The following is a 23,064-nucleotide window of genomic DNA, read 5'->3' as shown; positions in this document are numbered from 1 at the left end:
TATATATATATATATATATATATATATATATATATATATATATATATTATTTACTTTTTTTTTTTAATTTTAATTTTGACTTTTTGACTTCATTTTTTTTTTTTTTTGTTTTATAATTTCTTTTCTTGACTACCATTTACAAGTCCATAGGATAAAAATAAAACTTAGTTTTATTTTACCACATTAAATAGACTTATTTTTATTTAATCTTAATAAATCCATTAAATATTTTCTTGAACATTACAAAACCTATGTGGCGTTTAGAATTAAGAGTGTTTTAATTTAGTTTTAATGTGTTATTGCATTATGAAATGCAGTAATTCATCGCAAGATGTTGTCTAGGAATCTATAGTTGAGCTTGTTACCGCGCAGCCAATGTGAGTATTTTACTCGCTGAGAACTTAGAGAGTTTTAAGTTATGAATTTTATAATTGAACTATTGTTATATATGTCGGTGATGTGCTTAAGATGATGAAATTGAACTTTAGATGACTATTGTGAAATGTTGATTGAGATATAGTTATTAAATGAGATATAGCATTTACGTGCTCTGTAAAAATGCTTTTGTTTTCACAAAAAGATTTCGCTTAACAATACAAAGATCTTTCAAAAATTTAGCATATGATGGAATTTGTTTGATAGCATCTAACAAATAGATATTTATCTTCACCTATTTAAACACTTCTAAAATATCTTGATTTGTTGTCCCCTTTTTAAGTTCAAGCAACCTTTGGGGAAATGGGGCAACAAGCTTATACACTCTTTCCTCAACATCCTCAACCTCAATAGGCTTTTCATCATCCTTGGTTTTTAAATTTCTTGTAGGTTGTGAAACCTCTATTGGGATTTCTTTGTTCACAATTTTTCCACTCCTACGGATGGGACTTAGCATGTTTTACTTTAATATTTTTGACTTCATTTACCCTACCTTGAGTCCTTGGGTTAGGTTGAGGTTGAGCTGGAATCATTCCCTTCTCCCTCACATTCAATTGGGCCTCAATTCTATCAACCGAATTTTTCAACTTTTGAATATTTTGCATAGTATTTTGGTTGATATGGTCTTGTCTTTGTACAAAGGTGGCTTGGCTTTGTGCAAAGGTGGCTTGGCTTTGTATGAGGGCTTGCAATGTGTCCTCCAAAGTTTTCTTATGTGGTGGCACATAAGGAACATGAGAAGATCTTTGGGGCTCATTGGTAGATGGACCATTCCTCCAACTGAAGTTGGAGTGATTTCGCCAATTAGGATTGTAAGTCTTAGAGTATGGCGAATTAAATGGTCTTTGGTATGCATTGGCCACATTGGTCTGCTCATGCAGTACCTCTTGAAATACTGGAATTGTGGGACAATCCTTGGTCAAATGTGTGTTGGTCTCACAAATTCCACAATTACTCTTAGTTGGTGCAGACATCTTTTCTATACTCACTTTGCTTAACTCCATGGCCTCTACCTTTCTAGTCAATTTGGCAAGACGGGCACTAACATCATCATCTTCTTTAACATGATATAAACCTCCTTTATAAATAGATCTAGGTTTTGTCTTATCAGTCCTCTCTGTGGTGACCCATACTTGAGCATTCTTAGCTAAGAGATCAAAATAATCCCAAGCCTCATCGGGTGATTTACTCATAAATTCACCATTACATATCATTTCTACAAACTGCCTCATGCTTGAGGATAAACGATCATAAAAAAACTAATGGCTTGCCATGTTTCGTACCCATGATGTGGGCACAAGGCCAGCTCTTCCACTAGGCGACTTAGGCGGTCGCCTAAGGCCCCCAAGTAAAAAAAAGGCCATAACAAATAAGCCTTTAGAGTGAAAAAAGGCGCATTGTACAATGATTTTGCTAAAGAAAGGAAAAAAAAAAAAATGCATCAACTCTTATTTGGAGACTCTAAATCGCAAGGAAAAGTCAACCATAAGGCCCCAAAACACAAGAGTTTGCCAAGAAAAAATAAATACAGTGATTTATCTTCCTATAGATTAAAGAACTCTCGCATAAAAAAACCAACCGTAGATACATGGCATTATCTCTCCATTTGAGACTCTATAACTCCCGTATAAAAAAATCAATAGAAGAAGCAAATAGCAATTTTTTTTTTTTTGTTTTGAAAAAAATAAAATACAAAACAATCTCTCTCAGCAAATTACCAAAAGTTTCCTCTCGCAGCCAAAAAGTAGGAGCTAGGAGGCGCAGCCCGCTTGACCACCAGCTAACCAGCCTTTCTCCTCAACTCCTCCACTCCATTCGGCAATCTCGCACCCAGTTGAAGTGAGGTATTGAACTTATCTCTGCAATTTTTTATTTTTTTTGTTAAAGAGCTCTTTACTTTGTTTTGGATCTTTTGTACAGAACTTGATCGTTTTTGATAGTCATTAAATGCCTACAGTCATTTCAAAGAAAATCCTTTCAAAAAAAAAAGAAAACGTGTTGTCAGGACTCAGAGATAAGATGAAGAACAGCCACATCTTTTTTTCTTTTTTGGTTTTTCGGTCATTTTTTAATGCGTCTTCGGTATTTTTTTTTTTTTAAATAAAAAAAAATAAGGGAAAGCCGAAAAGAAACTACTTCACTTACAGCATTTACATTGAGTTAGCTAAAACTTACTTAAGCTAGAATAGATAATATAAATGCTAAAAACACACTTTATTAGATTATCTATCCTAAATTTAAATTAGAGTTTTGATAGATTTGTAAATAATGCAACTCTACATGTGAAGTTGCACTATTCACCCATCTATCCATTATTTTATTGTTTTCTACATACAAAAAAGTGAAAAAAGTAAAATGACAAAAAGTAGAAAAGAGATCAAAAGAATAAAATAAGAGTAAAGAAAATATATAGAGTTAAGAATAGATAATCGGATGTATGATGCATTTTAAAACCCATTATCTAAACTAGCAAATATGGATTTTCGTTAGCTATTCTTAGATAAAAACTTATATTAATAAACTAATATTAGGAATTTGAAATTATGAAAAGATGCTGGTTTATTATTTTGTCCTTATAAATTAGTTACTAATTATTAAAAAAAAATGTCTTATGCAGGGTGAAAGGGTTACATGATTTTATTATAGAGTGAAAGATTCCATTCTATTATTCTTTTATGTCACCTTTTTATTTATAATATTGTTAATTATAAATGTAAGCTAGAAATATACATTAGTTATGAAAAGCTTTAAACATAGAAGGATAAAAAAAATATGCAGACAAATTTATTACTAGCAATAAAATATTAAATCTTAAAAGCAAAGGAAATAATTATTAAAAAAAATAATATATATATAGAAGGCCTCATCTAAAATTGTCGCCTTAAGCCCCATAATATATCGAGCCGGCCCTGTGTGGGCATGCAAGTAAAAGCTCCTTAAACCTTTCCCAACATTAGCAAAAGGTTTCATTCTCCTTTATAGTAAAATTCATTATATTTCTTCACAATGTGTTGGCCTTATGAGTTGGGAAAAACTTTTTGAGAAATTCCCTGGTCATCACTTGCCATGTGTCTATGGTACTAGGCCTTAAAGAGTGTAGCCAAGATTTGGCTTTCGCCTTTAAAGAAAAAGGAAACAAGGTTAGTTTAACAATGTCATCAGTAACATTGTTAAGGTGCAAAGTAGTGGTGACCTCATCAAATTCCTTAAGGTGCAGGTTTGGGATTTCAGAGTCAAGCCCATGAAACTTTGGCAGCAATTGGATTACCACAGGCTTAATGTCAATTTCTTGCATTGGTGGAAAACGCCATGCAAGAAGGGGTACTTGTCCTAGTGGGCTGCACGTAATCTCTAAGGGATCTTATAGGTTGGTCAACATGGTTATCATGAGTGTTAGTTTTTGATTGGCAGCATTTTGTTGACAAAATCACTGTAATGTTGCTGCTTTCACAGGGATGCCGTATATTTCAAAGTCTTCAAATATTCAGAGTTTATTTCTCTGATGTGGAAAGAGCCGTATTATGACAAGTTGTAAGTGTCACAAGCTTCGTGAAGGCTATTTTAGTGTTCAAGGAAGATTCTGTGCAGATTCCAACTCAGAGAAGTTGGATCCCAAGCAACCGTCTGGACGATGTGATGTTCCCGTCCGGACGCTCATCAGTTAGCAACATCCGTCCGGGCGACGAGAACTTTCCGTCCGGACGCCCCTCAGTGTTCAACAGATAACGATGAAGACGTCCGAACGTTAGAGCAACACCATCCGGACGCCAAGTCAATCAGTATTCAACAAGGAGTTGGATTTCAGAAGTCTACACTGTTTGGGAAGTTTCTGCAAGCCGTCCGGACGATGTGGCAACATGTCCGGATGATGTCCAGTATTTTAGAATAGTCCAGAGTTTCGTTCAAATGCGAAAAGGATTTTAGTGAAGACCGTCCGGATACTCGGTCAAGCCGTCCGAGTGTGAACCTGATAAAGATAGAATTACACTGTTTCTAAAAGGATATCGCAGAAAACCGTCCGGATGAGGCTAACTTCCTTCTTGACGCTCGCCAGCTAGAGTCCGAATCTCAGCAGTTTTTGAGGTCTCTTTAAGCCTATAAATAGGGGGCTCTGGGCTAGTGTTTTGTACAGAATTCGACAGTGAATTCCATAGTGCTTTGAGAGGGTGTTTAGGGAGAATCGAAGATCCGCTAGCTCTCAAGCCGTTGCCGGTGTGTGCTCAGTTGTTCGTGTGAAGTTCATCTTAGGGGTTGGCCCTAAGGTAAAGGAATCCATCAAAAACGCCTTTAGATGGAAGATCTGGTTGGGAAACGTTCGTGTTGGGTTACACGTCAGAGTTAAAGGTATGAGTACTGCATTAGGGTATGTGAGTACGAGTGTCTTGTAACTAGCTTTGTTTTTGGATAGTGGATTTCCTGGGTTTGGCTGCCCCGGAGTGGTTTTTCTCTTCACAGAGTTTCCACTTTGTAAGAAATATCTTGTCTTTTATATTTTATGTTTTTTCTTTTATTTATCAAAATCAAACCTTTTTTTTTGGAACTAGGTTAAGATTTGTTTAGTTTAGAAACAAAATTGTTCTTCAAAAACACAATTCTCTATGGGATCGACCTCGCACTTGCAATCCATTAACTGCAAATGATTCATGCACATTTCTATCTGCAGGGAAATTTTGTGCTTATTGACTCTTAACTCTCAATTATATCTTGGTATATTTTTGAAATGCTATTTGACTGTTTTATCAGTTATTTATACATGGGTGTTTTGAAGCTAACGTTAGGAAATTTTTGTTCTGCATATTTCCCTCTACTTTTCAGCTTCTAGTGTGAAGCGTCCAGACGAACATGTTCTTGTGTCCGGATGTGCTCGGCTTTGTCGATCTCTTATCTGACAACATGCCATCCGGACGAGTATGTACCACGTTCGGACACAAGCTTTTTGCTTTCTCTGCCAAACACACACACACACACACACTACTTTTTTCCTGTTCTATCATGTTGTGTTGTGTGTGTTTTCTCTCGGACTGATCCCGAGATTTTGGCATTCTCTGCATATCTTTTCTCATTCCCAGGTATTTCCTTTGACTTTCCTTATTCTCTTAAGCTTTGGTTCTTTTTAGAATATTGGAATCTTTAATTGATTATGATTTGAGAGATTGTGCATGAATATCTTTTTCTGTCTTTATGCTGGATGAATATAACTAATTTGTGTTTTTTGGATTGCTATATCTACTTTTGTATTTCTTTATGCATCCAATTGATACCACATTCTTTTTGAAACTAACAGGATCTAATATTTCCTTGTGGTGCTATTTTTGGATAGATTTTTGTTTAAATATTTTCAGGAATATATTGTCCGGTACCTTCCAGCATAGTGTCAGACAGAGGGCTCTTTGGAAAACAGACCAGTGTTGAAATCATATGTTCTAGAGATCTCAAATTTTAGATGAGCTCATTCCCCCTGCTCATGCAGAGTCTTCCGTAACCTTTTCCTCTAGATCTGCACCAGCTAGAGATTCAGGGGTGAATCTTCTTTATCATCTTGTAGACCACTTGTCTAGAGGATTTCTTTTTGCGGATGATCAGTTTCAGGCAAAAAGACTCAAGTGACTGAAACTTTTCAGTCTATGGTTTCCCGGCTTCAAGAGCTAGAAGCCGAAGTAGTTCAAATCCAGCTTTTTATATGGTTTTCTCTCCGTTACTTGATTTTAGTGGATTAGCAGGATTTGGTATTTATAGGATTTATGTTCCTCTCTTTTGGGCCACTTGCAGACTTTTCTCTAGTTTCCTGTTGTTTTGGATTTTAGAACGTTTTTGTACTGTGGTCTTGCTATACTCTGTTTACCATTTGTCCCTTTGAGACAAAAAGGGGGAGTATAAGTTAGTTTTTGGACCAGGAATGTATTTTTAACCGATCTAGTGATTTTTGTCCCAGAATGGCCAAAGGGGGAGTTTGTTAGTTTTTGATTGGTAGCATTCTGTTGACAAAATCACTATTATGTAATGTTGCTGCTTTCACAGGGATGCCGTATATTTCAGAGTCTTCAGATATTTAGAGTTTATTTCTCTGATGTTCAAGAAAGATTCTGTGCAGATTCCAACTCAGAGAATTCGGATCCCAAGCAACCGTCCGGACGATGTGGTGCTCTCGTCCGAACACTCATCAGTTAGCAACATCCGTCAGGACAACGAGAACTTTCCGTTCCGACGCCCCTCAGTGTCCAGCAGATAACGATGAAGATGACCAGACGTTAGAGCAACATCATCCGGATGCTAGGTCAATCAGTATTCAATAAGTAGTTGGATTTCAGAAGTCGACACTGTTTGGGATGTCTCTGTAAGTCGTCCGGACGACGTGGCAACACGTCCGGATGATGTCCAGTAATTCAAAATATTCCAGAGTTCCATTCAAACATGAAAAGGATTTTAGCGAAGACCGTCCAGACGCTCGGTCAAGCCGTCCAGACGTGAACCTGATAAAGATAGAATAATGCTGTTTCTGAAAGGATATCGCAGAAAACTGTCCGGACGAGGCTAACTTCTGTCCGGACGCTCGCCAACCAGAGTCCGAATCTCAGTAGATTTTTAGGTCTCTTTAAGCCTATAAATAGGGGGCTCTAGGCTAGTGTTTTGTACAGAATTCGACAGTGAATTCCTTAGTGCTTGGAAAGGGTGTTTAAGGAGAATCGAAGATCTGCTAGCTCTTAAACCATTGTCGGTGTGTGCTCAGTTGTTCGTGTGAAGTCTATCTTAGGGGTCGGCCCTAAGGTAAATGAATCCATCAAAAACCTCTTCAGGTGGAAGATTTGGTTGGGAAGCGTTCGTGTTGGGTTACACGTCAGAGTTAGAAGTATGACTACTGCATAAGGATATGTGAGTACGAGTGTCTTGTAACTAGCTTTGTTTTTGGATAGTGGATTTCCTGGGTTTGTCTGCCCCGGAGTGGTTTTTCTCTTCACAGAGTTTTCACTTCGTAACAAATATTTTGTCTTATTTAAATTTCGTATTTAAGATATTTGTTTGCACACATACACACACACACACACTTGGTTTAAGTTAGAAGTCATATTTTATTTTCAATTAGGATCCCCTTGATTACTCTCTCTATCATCTTCAGCTGCGAAGCATTTGGGACGATCTGGCTTGGCGCTACCATCGGGAACAGTAATAGCTCCCAAGCGATCTTCGGGAACAGAAGCCGAAGTCAGGCCATAAACATCCTCTCTCAAAGAGAGTGATGTCACCGCCATGGATCGTTAGGGTGGCCGGATCTTAGAAAGGTAGCTGGACGGACAGGCCGAGCTCATAGTTATGGCGGAGGACACGCTTGTTCTCCGTAGACAGAACTGTCGCCCGACTGTTTTCAAGAGGAACCAGTAATGGAGCACCTTCGGTCTGAACTCCTTCCTCCGGCACCTGCTCTTGTTGGATATTATGGTAGGTTTGTGTTTAGGTGAATGAGCGGCCTCATTATCATAAGACATTTCCGAAGCAAGAGTTGGGAGAAAAGCTAGAAGGTTCGAAGAAAGGAAGTTTGAGAGCAAAAGTAGCTAAGAGTAAAAGTGAAAGCATAAAAATGAAGAGATGAAAGTGAAGGTATTTGTAGAGAAAGAACATTTAATGTTCTAGCCGGTCACGCGTGTTTGGGAACCGAAGAGACATCGATCAAGTCGATAGTTGTCACTCGTTCTGAGGAAATTAAATGATGCCTATCAAGTCAGCCGCCGCACCAATAATCGAGACTTGTCATCAAAGTGGCGCCTCGAGTTTCAAAACCTGGGACTCGAGGCGCCATTGGCTATGATTACTTCGAAAAAGACGGCAATAGTCAGATTCAAATTCCAAGAAATCAAAATTGAAAAAGATTCCAGTAATTAATTCTCCTATATTCAAAAATTCAAATAAGAGAATTGAGGGGTAACTGATGGGGAAATTATTATTCCCCAAAGCTAAGTGGGCCCATAACGAAACCTGGGGCCCAGTCAGTCTGACTGACCCGGGGTCATCAGAGTCATCAGGGTCCAAACCAAACTAGGGGGACAAAAATAAAAATACCACTTGTTCCTAGATTGCAAATATAACAACAAAATAAGCAATCAAACCTGATGCCATAGGATTAGGAACTGAATCCTAGGCACGAACACCAGAAACTGCTAGGTGTGTCTGTACCCCCTCATGGAGTAGCTGTCCTTCTCGATCCAAGCCTGCCTTCCAGTGGGTGGTTGCTGGCAGGATTGCATCATCCACTCCATCATGTTCTGCATCCAGATAGGAGGCTCACTGGAGTATTGCTATTCTTTCATCTTCTGAGGCCTTCTAAACTGATTGGGTTTGCTTTTGTAGGTGCCACTGTGATAGGCTGGTACAAACCGCTGCTGAGGCCGCTGATGCTGAGGAGCATGAGACCAAGGGGCTTGATACTGATTCCTTGGTGCTTTGTGAGGTGCCTGATGCCATGGAGTACGATGCTGAGCCAGTCTTGTCATTTGGGCTCTTCTGGATAGACAGCATACGAGTCAGCTTCTCATCAGTGACTCTCTCTAGCTAGAGCTGCTTCTTTAGTAGCTTTTCCTCTAGCTTTTGTACTTTTAGCAGCAATGAACTCTTCTCGGTCTGCAAACTGTTCAGATCATTAAGGTACTGCTTTCGGCCTTCCCTCAGCTTCTCATATTCTTTGTAGAGTGTCTTGTAGGCCTCCTTGAGCTCTTCCTCATTCTCACTATGCTCCGAGTAATACGAGTCTTCTTCTTCAACATGTGGGGCTACAAAGGCCAGAAATTTTTCAGACTCTGAAGCTTCTTCTTCTGACTCATCAGTGAGAGTCACATTGTATGCTTTCCCCTTGCCCTTTCTATGATTCCCGCAATTGGCCCAGATATGCCCAAAGCCTGAGCATTCAAAACACCGGGGTCCTCTGGGATCTTTCTTATCTTCTTCCTCAGGTTCAGCTTCTTTGGGAGATTTCTTTACTCTTTCAGAAAACTTCTTCTTGAACCGATCATCTTTCATCAGTCTTCTGAAATTTTTGGCTAACATAAACACAGCTTTTTCTTCATCCTCAGAGTCATCTTCAGATGATGCTTCCACCTTTTTCTTGGAAGCCTTTAGAGCAATAGTCTTCAACTTCTTGACCGGGGGCAGAGACAGCTCATATGTTTGAAGAGATCCCACCAGCTCTTCAATCTTCATCTCCTCAAGATCCTTGCTTTCTTCAATGGTGGTCACCTTGATTCTGAAACGCTCAGGCAAAGATCTTAGAATCTTTCGGATGAGTTTTACATCCGAGATAGGTTTCCCAAGACTCACCATGGAGTTCCTCAGGTCACTCATCTTGGAGTAAAACTCTCCAAAGGTCTCTTCTTCCAACATCTTAATTTCTTCAAATCTTGAAATCAACATTTGAAGTTTGGCAGATTTAACAAGTTTCGTGCCTTCATATGTTGTTTCCAAGATTTTCCATGCTTCTTTGGCTGATTCGCAGTTTGAAATTTGGCAAATTCAGAAGGAGAAAGTGCTTGGCATAGAGCATGGAGGGCTTTATCATTGGAAAGTCGGGCGTTTTTCAGAGGGACTGTCTCGAGTGTTGTATCCTCTGGTTTAGTCCAACCAGTTTCAACAATATTCCACAACCAATGGATTTTAAAAAGAATCACATCCGAGTTTTCCAATAGCCATAGTTCGTACCATCGAAGGTAGGAACAAAATTAAGAGTTTGAGACATAGTAGCAAATAGAAGTCAAAAATAAATGACACTCAAGAATTTAATCTTCTCAGAGTGTACCAAGCTCTGATACCAATTGAAAATTGAAATTGACTTCTAAAAATAAAAGTGTGTGCACAAGTGTCAACAAAAATTAAGCACAGCGGAAAATAAAAGACACAGAGATTTTTGTTGACGAAGTGGAAACTCAACCAAGAGAAAAACCACTCCGGGGCAGCCAAACTCAGGAATTCCACTATTTAGAAGACGAAGCTAGATACAAGATAGTAACACTCACATGTACTGATGCAGTGGTCGTACCTTGCTCTCTGACGTGTAACCCAACACGAACGCTTCCCAACCAGGTCTCCTACCTGAAGGGGTCTTCAATGAAATTCCTTACCTTGGAGCCGATCTCTAAGATAGACTTCAGTTGTAGTGCAGCACACTTGTAACGGCTTCAGAGGGATCTTGAACTTCTCTGAGCTTTTGTGGAATTCAATACCGAATTCTTGCAGTTCTCAATGCCCAGGGGCCTCTATTGGGGGCTCAAATGAGCGCCAGGCAAAAATATACTTGGGCACTGTCCGGACGGTGGACATGGGCAGTTCGGACGAACAACTGTGCGACAAGATTTTTCCGAAAATTTCACTGGGAAATCTTTCATGTTTAAGAGCATCGTCAGGACGGGATGGCACATCGTCCAGACAGTCGCACGTCCGCTGCAAGTAATTTCCTTATAAGGCTTCGAGCGTCAGGACCATGAGGGATGAGCGTCCGGACGACTGAACTTCAACATGCAATTTCCATATCTGATGTGCGCACGTCCGGACCATGATAGGCAGTCGTCCGGACGGTTGAAGTCGAATCGACAATTTCCTTCAATGATGAATGCGCGTCCGGACCACAGCTGTCAGACCTCCGGACGGTGATATTGGAATTGCGATTCTTGCCTTAAGGAGACACGCGTCTGGACGGTTGATCAATCTTCCCTTTATTGGAACTTGGAAAGAATCTGAGACTGTTCGAGTACTGAGAGGCGTCCGAACGTGCTGCTGAAATGTCCGGACGGATGCAAGCTGGATAGAACCTTCTCGACATAGTGGAGGGTCTGGACGAAGAGACACGTTGTCCGGACGGATGATGCTTGGTCTGTCCGGAGTCTGGACGGTATGGCACGTCGTCCGGACGGATGGAACAGTGACATATGGACGTCCGGACGGGATGGCTCATCGTCCAGACGGCTGACAGGGAACTGAAAATCGTCTGACTCTGAAGCACTTCTGAATAGTAGAATCCCTGTGAAGCATCTTTACACATAAGTGATTTTGTCCAAAACACAGAATGAGGCCAACATACTAACAAACAGTGTGTGTGAACAGTGTCCAACAAAATATTAAATGCGGAATTAAAGGAGACAATTATTTTGTTGATGAAGTGGAAATTTAGATAAGTGAAAAACCACTCCGGGGCAGCCAAACCTAGGATATCCACTATTCAGAAGACAAAGCTAGATACAAAGCAGTAACACTCACATACCCCTGATGCAGTGGTCGTACCTTGCTCTCTAACGTGTAACCCAACACGAACGCCTCCCAACCAGGTCTCCTACTTAAAGGGGTCTTCAATGGAATCCTTTACCTTAGGGCAGACCCCTAACATAGACTTCACAGCTGATCAAATCACACACTTGGCAAAGCTAGAGAGCTAGCAGATCTTCAATATCTCCCTAAATACCCTCTCTAAGCTGTAGAGAATTCACTACCGAATTCTATGTTGAAAGCATGCCTCAAGCAGGGGCGGAACCAGGATTTCTGGTGAGGGGGGACGAACTTGTATAATTTTTTTACATAAAAAATACTCTTTCGATTCGAAATTATAATTTCAAATTTTCATGATATCGTAAACACACAATAGTATAAACGACTAGTAAAATAAACTAAGCACAATTTATAAGGTTCAAAGAAAATGATATCTTTGAGCGTAGACTCTCTCTTAATAAGATCCCCCAAAACTCCCAACAACAACAATAATGAGAGTCAAATCATAACAATATTGCAACGTACAAAGCCTAAATGATAAATCCATTTAAATGTCAAAACATATTTGACCAAATATATAAAAGATAAATTGAGAAATCACATGGTCCATAGAAAATGGCTACTCTTAGAAAACACATGGTCCATAATTCATACTAAAACCACAATATAGTTATTGTTTTGGTTTCCACAAAATAAAATCCATAGAGCTCTTTCAAGTTAAGATTTCTTGCTTGTATCGTATGGCCATATGGGTCCATAATAGGACTTAAAATGTAAATTTCTTTTCAACTCCCACATTTTCCAAGCCAACAAAAAGTGCTAGTTAGACACACACAGAGAGAGAGAGAGAGAGAGAGAGAGAGAGAGGGTGATGATGGAGTATTTTTGCTTACTTGGGTGCCAAATGAAGAAAGATAAAATGAAAGAACCCTTAATTCAAAAATACACAACACAATCTTTGTCAAAACCCCAAAATTTCCTCCACTTTCATAGCCCAGAACCAGTACTTGAACATGAGGATAGTATTAATACAGAGATGGTCGTTTGCAGTCACGAGAGAGAGGTCCAGGTTTGAATAGAGGGCTTTCTTAATCCATAGGAGAACCCAAAAAATGAGTTTTTGATAATGCTTTTTTCATTCTTGTGAGAAGAAGAAGCAAATGAGGAGAACGTGACTGACGACGAGACGCACAGGGATGCCATCTCTGATCTCTCACTCTCTCACATTCGCTCTGAGCTCTCTCTGTTTCAAGGATAAAAACGGATAAGAATTGGCAGTGCCAAATGAAGAGTAAAGTGCGGATAGTGATAAGGCGACAAAAAAGTTGCTATATTTTAGAAGAAACGGTAGAAACAATGGCTACTTTTGGTAAGAGAAATTTTTAAGGGGACAAAAAAATTATTTTGGGGGGACAAATTTATAGAAACAAGGGCTATTTTTGGTAAGAAAAATTTTTAGGGAGACAAAATTAATTTGGGGGGACAAATGTATAAATTTACAATATTTTAAGATGAATTTTAAAAATTTTGGGGGGACCTTCGTCCCCCCACCCATGTATGTAGTTCCGCCCCTGTGTATATATATTATTGCTTTACATGTACATATATATTTGAGTATTTCATATGATATACATGTAAGCACCCTAAGTTAAATTGTATTTGACTAAGGTGTGAGTAATGAGATTATCATACAGAAGATCACAGTCATAGGTCCTTGTAATTTATTAAAGATAATTCTTAGTTGTAAATGGAACTGGGAAATCCATCTAGACTATAACATGTCAATGTTAACGATCTATCTTGATTAGGAGAAGCAGGTAGGGCTTCGGGCTGATATGTTGGTGTAAGTGCAAGGTAGTTGATGAGTGCCAAATGTTGTATATTTAGACCCCTTAATTCACATTTGTTAAACCTTTAGCTTTATTATTTTCTGATTTTTTTGGTTAGGTTTGGTGTTTCAGTGTTTTGCAGGACTTTGAGATAAAATTGTAGTATTTTTTTGGGATTTGCAAAGAAGCAGGAGAAAAAGTCTTTAGAGCCATTAAAAGCACGGGGGTTAGGGCTGACATGGTAGCACTATTGGAGAAACAAGCACCTAGAAGGCGCTCGAGCGACCAACAACGCAATGTCGCTCGAGCGACCCAAAAGTCGCTCGAGCGACTATCAAGGGTGACGTGGCAGGTGCAAATTTTCGTGCTCTGACGGCTGCTGACACCCAAAACCCTATCATTCTTTTCTCCTATTAGGGTTTTTGAGGGGGTAGATGGGTCATTTTGAAAATATGGCCCTAAACCCTAACATTCTTTTCTCCTATTAGAATTTTGAAGGGTAGATGTATTATTTTGAAAATACAGGGTTTAACCTAATGTTTTGCTATAAAATCCCCATGCTAGGCACCACTTTTCATCCATCTTGGTATTCACCTCTGTATTCAAAATTCAGAATTTATATTTATTAAGAGCATGTTTTTAGCTCTGTTCTTTCTTTTCGCAATTTAATTTATGTTTTATTTATCTTTTCCATCTCTTTAGTTTCTTTTATTTTATGTTTAATTTAGTTTAATTTCTGTCATTCTACCTTCTCCATTTCTTTTATTTTGTCTTAGTTTTATTTCATGTTTTCATTACAAGTTTGTTTGGTTTTTTAGTCATGAGAAACTAAAATCCTTTACTAAGGTTGTGGATGAAACCTCATCAATGATAACGCCAACATTCTTGTCATTTATAAATTCGATATTTTATAAAATTCAAGTTCTAATTCAGTTTATTGACTCATGTCTTTAAATTGAATATTTTATTTTCTAGTGGATATTTTATGTATTTCAACCGATGGATACATCGATTGATTTCGTTGAGAATGGATATCTGTTGTGATTTGTTTGACAAATGGATGCAATGGATGATTTTATCTTAAAAGGACAATTGTTGTGATTTATTTTAGAGTTGGATTCATCAAATGATTTACGATTTATTAAAGAACTTGAATAGCCAACTCATTTCAATCGGATTTATAATTAGCATGCAAGAATGTGGTGTTTGATTTGGTTTGGTGGATTCCAAAAACTTAGTGCTTTTCTTTCTGTTTAGTTAATCATCTTTTCCTTTGTTCTAAACAAAATTCCAACACGCGGAGCTAGGTTAAAATAGGATTTATTTAAATAAGCATTGATTTTCGTTTGCACAAACCTCCTTGTGGATACGATCTCGCACTTGCACACACTTTGCTACATTGGACTCGTGTGCTTGTGAGTATTAAAATTTGCACATCACTAGTGCCATGCATCGAATGGTGACCACGTGAGTCATCATTCTTTCAATACTGTGATTAAGAATAATGTACGTGCATGACAACTTATAACAGTTACTAAATCGTAAGAAGATTATGAACTCAGATGTGAAGTGCAGGTCACTTTGATGTAAAATCACTAGTCAAAACTTCTGTGCGTTGGGTGATCGTATGTAGCATTGTAGGAACACATTTTTCAAGAAGGAATCCAAATCCTTTGTCAGAAAGAACAAAGCAATAAAGAATATTCCCCTTGATGTAGATTTGATGTAGAATAAAATCCTTGTGTATGTAGCTCGAGCTTGAGTGTTTCAGTGGAATTTACTGAAACTTAATTTGTGTAAGGTGAGATAAAAAACTCAAAAGGTAGAAAAAGGTTATATCATGTAATTAAATGAGGAGTATCAAGGAAAATAGACAGTAAACTAAGTAACAGTGTATTGACTTTGGTTCGACTACGAAATGATTCCATGGAGGTAAAATGTAATAAATAAGTATGTCAAAGGGATTGATTCATTAATTTGAAAATACATATTAGAGTGCAGTCACATTTATTTAGGGTCAAGTGAAATACTCACAAACCTACTTAAAGTTATAAATATACCTCAAATATTAATTAATATTTAATCCTATCAATATTCATATATTCTTTTATATTACTATTTGTTAGTTTGTAATTGGCCACATTCTGTTGGACAAAATTACTTCTTTGTAATGATGCTTTTTAACAGGGATTCTGCTATTCAGAGTGCTACTAGAAGATTTTGCACAATTTACAAGTCAGAAAATTCGGTTCCCTGCCAACCGTCCGGACGACGTGTCATATCGTCCAGATGCCCAACTGTCCAAAGCATCATCCGTCCGGACGACGAGAACTTTCCGTCTAGACCTTCCACTGTGTCAGAAACTTCAAACTGCTCTAGCTTGCATCCGTCCGGACGTTTCAGCAGCACGTTCGGACGACTCTCAATGTTCGACAAGCTTCTGGATTTCTTTTCAAAACACAGTTATGGATCGCTGCAACCGTCCGGACGACGTGGATTCCCGTTCCGACGAGCTCATCCACAAGGCAAGTAACGCATTCAAAATCCAGACGTCCAGACACTAGTCATCATGGTCTAGATGCGCGTGCATCAGATATGAAAATTGTGTGCATCAGATCAACCGCCCAGACGACCATTCCCTTGGTCCGAACGTGCGAAGCCTTAGTATGGAAATTACTTGCAGCGGAAATGCGATCGTTTGGATGACAGGACACCTCCGTCTGGACGCGGCTCAAAACAGGAAAGAATTTCAGCAAAATTTTCAGAAAGCTGATCGCACAATTTTCCGTCCGGACGGCCTATGATTACCTGAAAAATAATATGGACTTCTAATTTTAACAAGTGTGTGTGAGAAGTGTGCAACAAAATATTAAATGCGGAATTAAAGGAGACAAATATTTTGTTGACGAAGTGGAAACGCAATTAAGAGAAAAACCACTCCGGGGCAGCCAAACCCAGGATATCCACTATTTAGAAGACAAAGCTAGATATAAGACAGTAACACTAACATACACCCGATGCAGTGGTCGTACCATGATCTCTAACGTGTAACCCAACACGAACGCTTCCCAACCAGGTCTCCTACCTGAAGGGGTCTTCAATGGAATCCTTTACCTTAGGGCCGCCCCTAAGATGGACTTCACAGCTGATCAAATCACACACTTGGCAAAGCTAGAGAGCTAGCAGATCTTCAATATCTCCCTAAACACCCTTTCTAAGTTGTAGAGAATTCACCACCGAATTCTGTGTTGAAAGCATGCCTAGAGCCTCTTATTTATAGGCTTATGAAACCCAAAATCGACTCAAAAACGGATTCTGAGACACGCGCGTCCGGACGGGAGCCAGGGCCGTCCGGACGGGCAAATCTTTCCGTCCGGACGGGTTTCGTCCGGACGCTTATAGTGGCCGTCCAGACAGTCAATTGACAACATTTTTTTGTCAGCTTTCCAACGACGCCGATTTTGTCCCAATCCAATATTTGAGTAAAAAGTTATGATCAAAATACCGGAGGGCGTCCGGACGGGTTGACCGAGCGTTCGGACTGTCAACTACAACCGCCTTTCCAAAATAGTACTGAAAGCTCCCATAACAAGGCCACGTCCGGACGGTGTCGCCCTAGCGTCCGGACGGTTGCACTTTGGCTGCACGTAATTACCATAATAAGGCTTTGGAGCGTCCGGACCCTGAAGGGTGACGTCCGGACGGTTGAACTGGTGCACACAATTTCCATATATGAAGCTTGATCGTCCGGACCATGAAGGTTGACGTCCGGACGGTTTAACTTTGTATGCACGTCTTGCCTTATGGAGAACATCGTCCGGACGGTAGCAGCCGTCTTCCCATAACTGTATCTTGAGACAGAAACCCTAATGCTTGTCAAACCCTGAATGGCGTCCGGACGGTATAACCACGTCGTCCGGACGGATGCGCTGGAACACTGGGATCTTCTCGAACTCTGAAGAGCGTCCGGACGATTTGCCATTACGTCCAGACGGATGCAATCTTGAACTGTTCGAAGCTTCTAGACACTGATTGGCATTCGGACGGAAAGTTCTCATCGTCCGGACGGATGTTGATGACTGATGAGTGTCCGGACGGAATTTCACGTTTCCAGACGGAATTCCACGTCGTCCGGACGGCTGCCAGGGAACCGAAATAAATCCTTGAAAACTTCATAGAATCTTCTCGAAGAACATAGCTGAAGAGTAGACTCTGGATAAAGCAGGATCCCTATGAAAGCAGCAACATTACATAGAAGTGATTTTGTCCAACAGAATGCAGCGAACACAAAAACTAACACTACCGTCCAGACGGCGCCTAGGTTTTATCAAGCCAGACGCTCATTTGAAACCTGAGCCTATAAATAGAGGTTCCTAGGCTTGAGAACAGCAAGAATTCGATACTGAATTCCCTTAGTGCTTAGAGAGTTATATTGTGAGATTATTGAGCCGAGTTGTCTCTCTAAAGCCATTATTGTGTGTGCTGTTGCTATGCCTAATTGAAGTTTATCTTAGGGGTTGGCCCTAAGGTAAAGGATTCCATTGAAGACCCCTTTAGGTAGGAAACCTGGTTGGGAGGCATTCGTGTTGGGTTACACGTTAAAGTTCAAGGTACGACCACTGCATCGGGGGTATGTGAGTGCTACTACTTTGTAACTATTCTTGTCTTTTGAATAGTGGATATCCTGGGTTTGACTGCCCCGGAGTGGTTTTTCTCATATTGAGTTTCCACTTCGTTAACAAAAATCTTGTGTCATTTAAATTATGCATTGTTATTATTTTGTTAACACTTTGGCGCACGCACACTTGCTTTGTGTTAGAAGTCATTTTAATTTTTCAATTGGTATCAGAGCTTGGTACACTCTGCTGAGATTCAATTCTTGAGTATTTTTTTTTTTTACTTCTATTTAAAATGTCTCAAACTCTTAATATTGTTCTTGCCTTTGACGGTACAAACTATGGCTATTGGAAGGCTCGTATGTGGTTCTTTTTAAAATCTATTGACTGTTGGAGTATTGTTGAAACTGGTTGGACTAAACCAGCGGATGCAGCACTCGAACTAGTCCCTCAAAAAAATGCATGAATTTCTAATGATAAAGCCCTCCACGCTCTATGTCAAGCACTTTCACCGTCTGAATTTGCAAAAATTTCAAATTGTGAATCTGCTCAAGAAGCGTGGCAAATCTTGGAAACAACATATGAAGGCACTAAACTTGTAAAATCTGCCAAACTTCAAATGTTGATTTCCAGATTTGAAGAAATTAAGATGTTGGAAGAAGAGACATTTGGAGAGTTTTACTCCAAAATGAGTGACCTAAGAAACTCCATGGTGAGTCTTGGGAAACCCATCTCAGATGTAAAACTCATCCAAAAAATTCTAAGATCTTTGCCTGGGTGTTTCAGGATCAAGGTGACAACAATTGAAGAGAGCAAAGATCTGGACGAAATGAAGATTGAAGAGTTGGTGGGATCTCTTCAAACTTATGAGCTGTCTTTGCCCCCGGCCAAAAAGTTGAAGACCATTGCCTTGAAAGCTTCCAAGAAAAAGGTAGAAGCCTCATCTGAAGATGACTCTGAGGAGGAAGAAAAAGTTGTGGCTATGTTGGCCAAAAATTTAAAAAGACTAATGAGAGATGACCGATTGAAGAAGAAGTTTTTTGAAAAGATGAAGAATTCTCCCAGAGAAGCTGAACCTGAGGAAGTAGAGAAGAAAGATCCCAGAGGTCCGAAATGTTTTGAGTGCTTAGGATTTGGGCATATACGAGCTGATTGTGGGAACCTCAAGAAGGGCAAAGGGAAGGCATACAATGTGACTCTTAGTGATGAGTCAGAAGAAGAAAGGAGCTTCTAAGTCAGAAAAATTTCTAGCCTTTATGGCTCCACATGTAGAAGAGGAGGATTCTTATTACTCAGAGCACAGTGATAATGGGGAAGAACTCAAGGAGGCGTACAAAACTCTCTATGTAGAGTATGAAAAACTGAGGGAAGGACGTAAGTGATGAGTACCAAATATTGTATATTTAGACCCCTTGATTTACATTAGTTAGACCTTTAGCCTTGCTATTTTCTGATTTTTTGTTAGTTTGTGTTTTTGTGTTTTATAGGTCAATAAGAGAGGAATGACAAAATTTCATGTGGAAATGCTTGGAAATTCGGAAGTCCTGAAAAGTCGATCGATCGAACTTAAAAGTTGATCGATCGAATAAAAGTCAATCGATCGAAATTTCTCAGAACTTACTTTTGCAGAAGCGCGCCAGAACACCCAATCACGAACTTCTCCATGACAAAAAGCAGTTCTCCCTCTGATTTTCGCAGCAGAACACGCTGGTTTCGTGACCTTGGTTGTCTTTAGCAAGAGAGGAACCCTAGAGGGGGTTAGAGGAGTCATTTTACATGGGTTTCTAACCCTAATTTCCTTCTATAAAGCCATAGCCATGCCTCCTTGTTGAGAGAGTAGTAGATAGGTTTAATTTCGTGCATTTTGTAGTTTATTTCAATAGCTCTTTCCTTTAGACATTTGTCTTTGTAAAGCTTTTCTTCAATTTTCATGTTTGTTCTTCAAGTTTTTGTGGTGTTCTTAGTCATAGGAGGCTAGAACTCTCAACTAAGGTTGAGGATGAAACCTCTCCATTGATGACACTCACACTCTTGTAGTCCTACTTGCACATTTAATGCTATATCATTATGTTATTCAAGTTCCATTCATTTAAATGCTTTATCTTTTGTAATGAATGTAGTTAGTGGTAGAAATAGGACATTTAATGTGTTTCAACCGATGGATACATTGTTTTATCGGTTCGAAAGATGATATCCATGGTGATTTATTCTTTGAATGGATACAATTGATGATTTGATTTCAAATGGGTACTCTTTGTGATTTATCTTTGAGTTGGATTCATTTAATCGTTTTAAGGTTGATGGTTAAGAGACTTGAATGACACCCAAAGCTTAATGTTCTTTAGATGTTCAAGTGGAAACCAAGAGTATGAATTGTTGGAGTTGGTTTGGTGAATTCCTTAGCCTTAGGCCCTTTTTACATATTTCATTTCTTCCTCTTTACTTAGCATTTTTGGTGCATGTTTAACCCTCAAACTCTTGGAACTAGGTTAGAATGAGGTTGATTAAGCAAGACACTGATTTTTGACCATTTCCCTATGGATTCGACCTCGCACTTGCACACACTGTATTGCAAACGATTCGTGCGCTTGCGAGTACTCTTTAAAACTCACAACAATTTTTTGGCGTGGTTGCCGGGGAAATCGGTTAAAAAATTGGTTTTTGTTTGATTGATTTTGTTTTTCTACTAGTTAGATAGATTTTTGTTTCATTTTTCTGTTGTTTAGCTTATGTTCTGTGTTCTAAGTTTCTCTTTTGTTTCTCCCGAATTTGTTTCTGCAGCTGCTGCAACTTACTGAGTGCCTTGAAAAGTCGATCGATCGAGAGAACATTCGCCTGACGAAAAATAGATTGATCGAGAAGAAATTCGATCGAGCGAAAAGTTGATCGATCGAACACAACTTCGATCGAGCGAACATTCTGCAGACAGCAGCAGCTCGAAATCAGGTAAGTATTTCTTTTCTCTAGTCTATTTTGCTCATATTTTGTTTCTGTTTCACATCATTTTGCTGTTTGTCTGATTTCTTTTAGTTTATTTTAGTTTATTTAAAAAAATTTGTGTAGTTTTATGCTTCATATTACTATCTATTAGTTTTTGATTTGTGCAAAAAAAAAAGAAGAGAATTTTTGTTCTGTTTCTGTTTCTGTTCCTGGTCCTGCAAAGTTTCAAAGATTCGATCGATCGACCAAGGATTTGATCGATCGACAAATCGATCGATCGACTTCAACATAGGAGGCAGCTCTTGGATAAGTTCAGTAGCAGAAATTTTTGCCAAAACATTTTTTGGTCCAATCTTGTAAGTTTTAATTTTTGCCGTTGTTGCTACCTTTGTGTCATTATATGCATTTGTGTTAGTCTTTATTTTTCTTAATTTGTTTGTGCTATTTTTCTTTTAATCTTCAATATATATATATATATTTGCTAGTGTGGGTTTACTGAAGCTATTTTTCTTTTAGTCTTTATTTTTCTTGGGATTTAAGTGTGTCCATGTGACCCCCCTCACCTACCTGGGAACTAACCTAGATTGTACCTTGGAGAATTTTGTTCCCCATTTGCAATTTCTTTTCTTTTCTTTATCTATTTTGTTTGTCTTTTTGGTTAAATAATTGTTTGTACGTTGGTATATGCTTGGTAGAAGATCTTTGAATCTAGACTTGACATCTTTAGATCCCGAGATTGAAAAAACTCTTAGGAGAAGGCATAGAAATTCTGTCGAGATGGGAGATAACATGCATGCGGGTGAGAATGAGAGGAATCGGGGAGAAAACGTTGATCATATTAGGACACTTAGGGATTTGTTTGCACCCGTTGCAACAAATTCTCCTTCATGTATAGTGTTACCCTTAACCAATGCCACTCACTTTGACCTTAAGCCCCATGTCATCCAACTCCTACCCGCATTCCATGGCTTGGACCTCGAAAATCCTTATAGCCATGTGAAGAAATTCAAAGACATCTGTGCCACCTTCAAATTTCAAAATTTTTCTGAAGTGTCTGTGTATCTTAGGCTATTTCCTTTCTCACTCCATGATAGAGCCAAGGCATGGTTGGATTCAAACATGCCTAGTTCCATCACTTCTTGGGAGAACTTGCTAAACAAGTTCTACAACAAATTCTTCCCCATGTCCAAAGTCAATGAGTGTAGGAAGGAAATAAGCTCATTTACTCAAGAAGAAGATGGGAAATTTTCTGAGAGTTGGGAGAGATTTCAAGATATGTTGATTAAGTGCCCTCCACATGGATACGAGAAGTGGAGACTCGTGCAATTTTTCTATCAAGGATTAACTCAATCCAACCGTAGCATGATCGAGTCGATGAACGGAGGCGCATTTATGAGTTTGACGGGAGAGGAGGCGTATAGGTCCTTAGATTAGTTATCCGACAAGTCCCAACAGTGGGATTTTTCAAGCTGTCGAGATAAAGCTGCTCGCATTCAGAAGAAGGGAGGCATCTATGAGGTGAAAGAAGATGTTGAGTTAAAGATGAAGATAAATGCTCTCACAAAGAAGGTCGAAGCTCTCGTCGTGAGCAAGTCCATCAATGCTGCGAACCCATTCCACGTTGATTGTTGTTCCATCTGTGCTAGTCCCATGCACTTAGCACAGACTTGCCCATCATTGCCAGCTTTTGTCGAGTCACCAATGGAGCAAGTGAATGCTTTCAACGACTATAGGAAGCAAGCCAATGGACCCTTTTCCGAGACCTACAATCCAGGGTGGCGAAACCACCCTAATTTCTCATGGAAGTAGAACCAGCCTATGACTCAAGGGGGAGTTCCTCACCAATCCCACAATCATAACCCCCCTGGATTTCATCAGCCGGTTCACCAGCAAAGTCGTCCTACCCAGCCAACACCATCATACCAAGCCCCTACTCAAGCCCCTGGCTCTTCTTCACAATCCACTCTGGAAGACACTCTCAAGGCCTTCATACAGCTTACAAGGCA

This window comes from Alnus glutinosa, chromosome 11 (assembly GCF_958979055.1).
Source record: "Alnus glutinosa chromosome 11, dhAlnGlut1.1, whole genome shotgun sequence".
Lineage (NCBI taxonomy): Eukaryota > Viridiplantae > Streptophyta > Magnoliopsida > Fagales > Betulaceae > Alnus > Alnus glutinosa.
The sequence above is the reverse complement of the archived record's forward strand: the minus strand, read 5'-3'. Positions refer to the sequence as shown.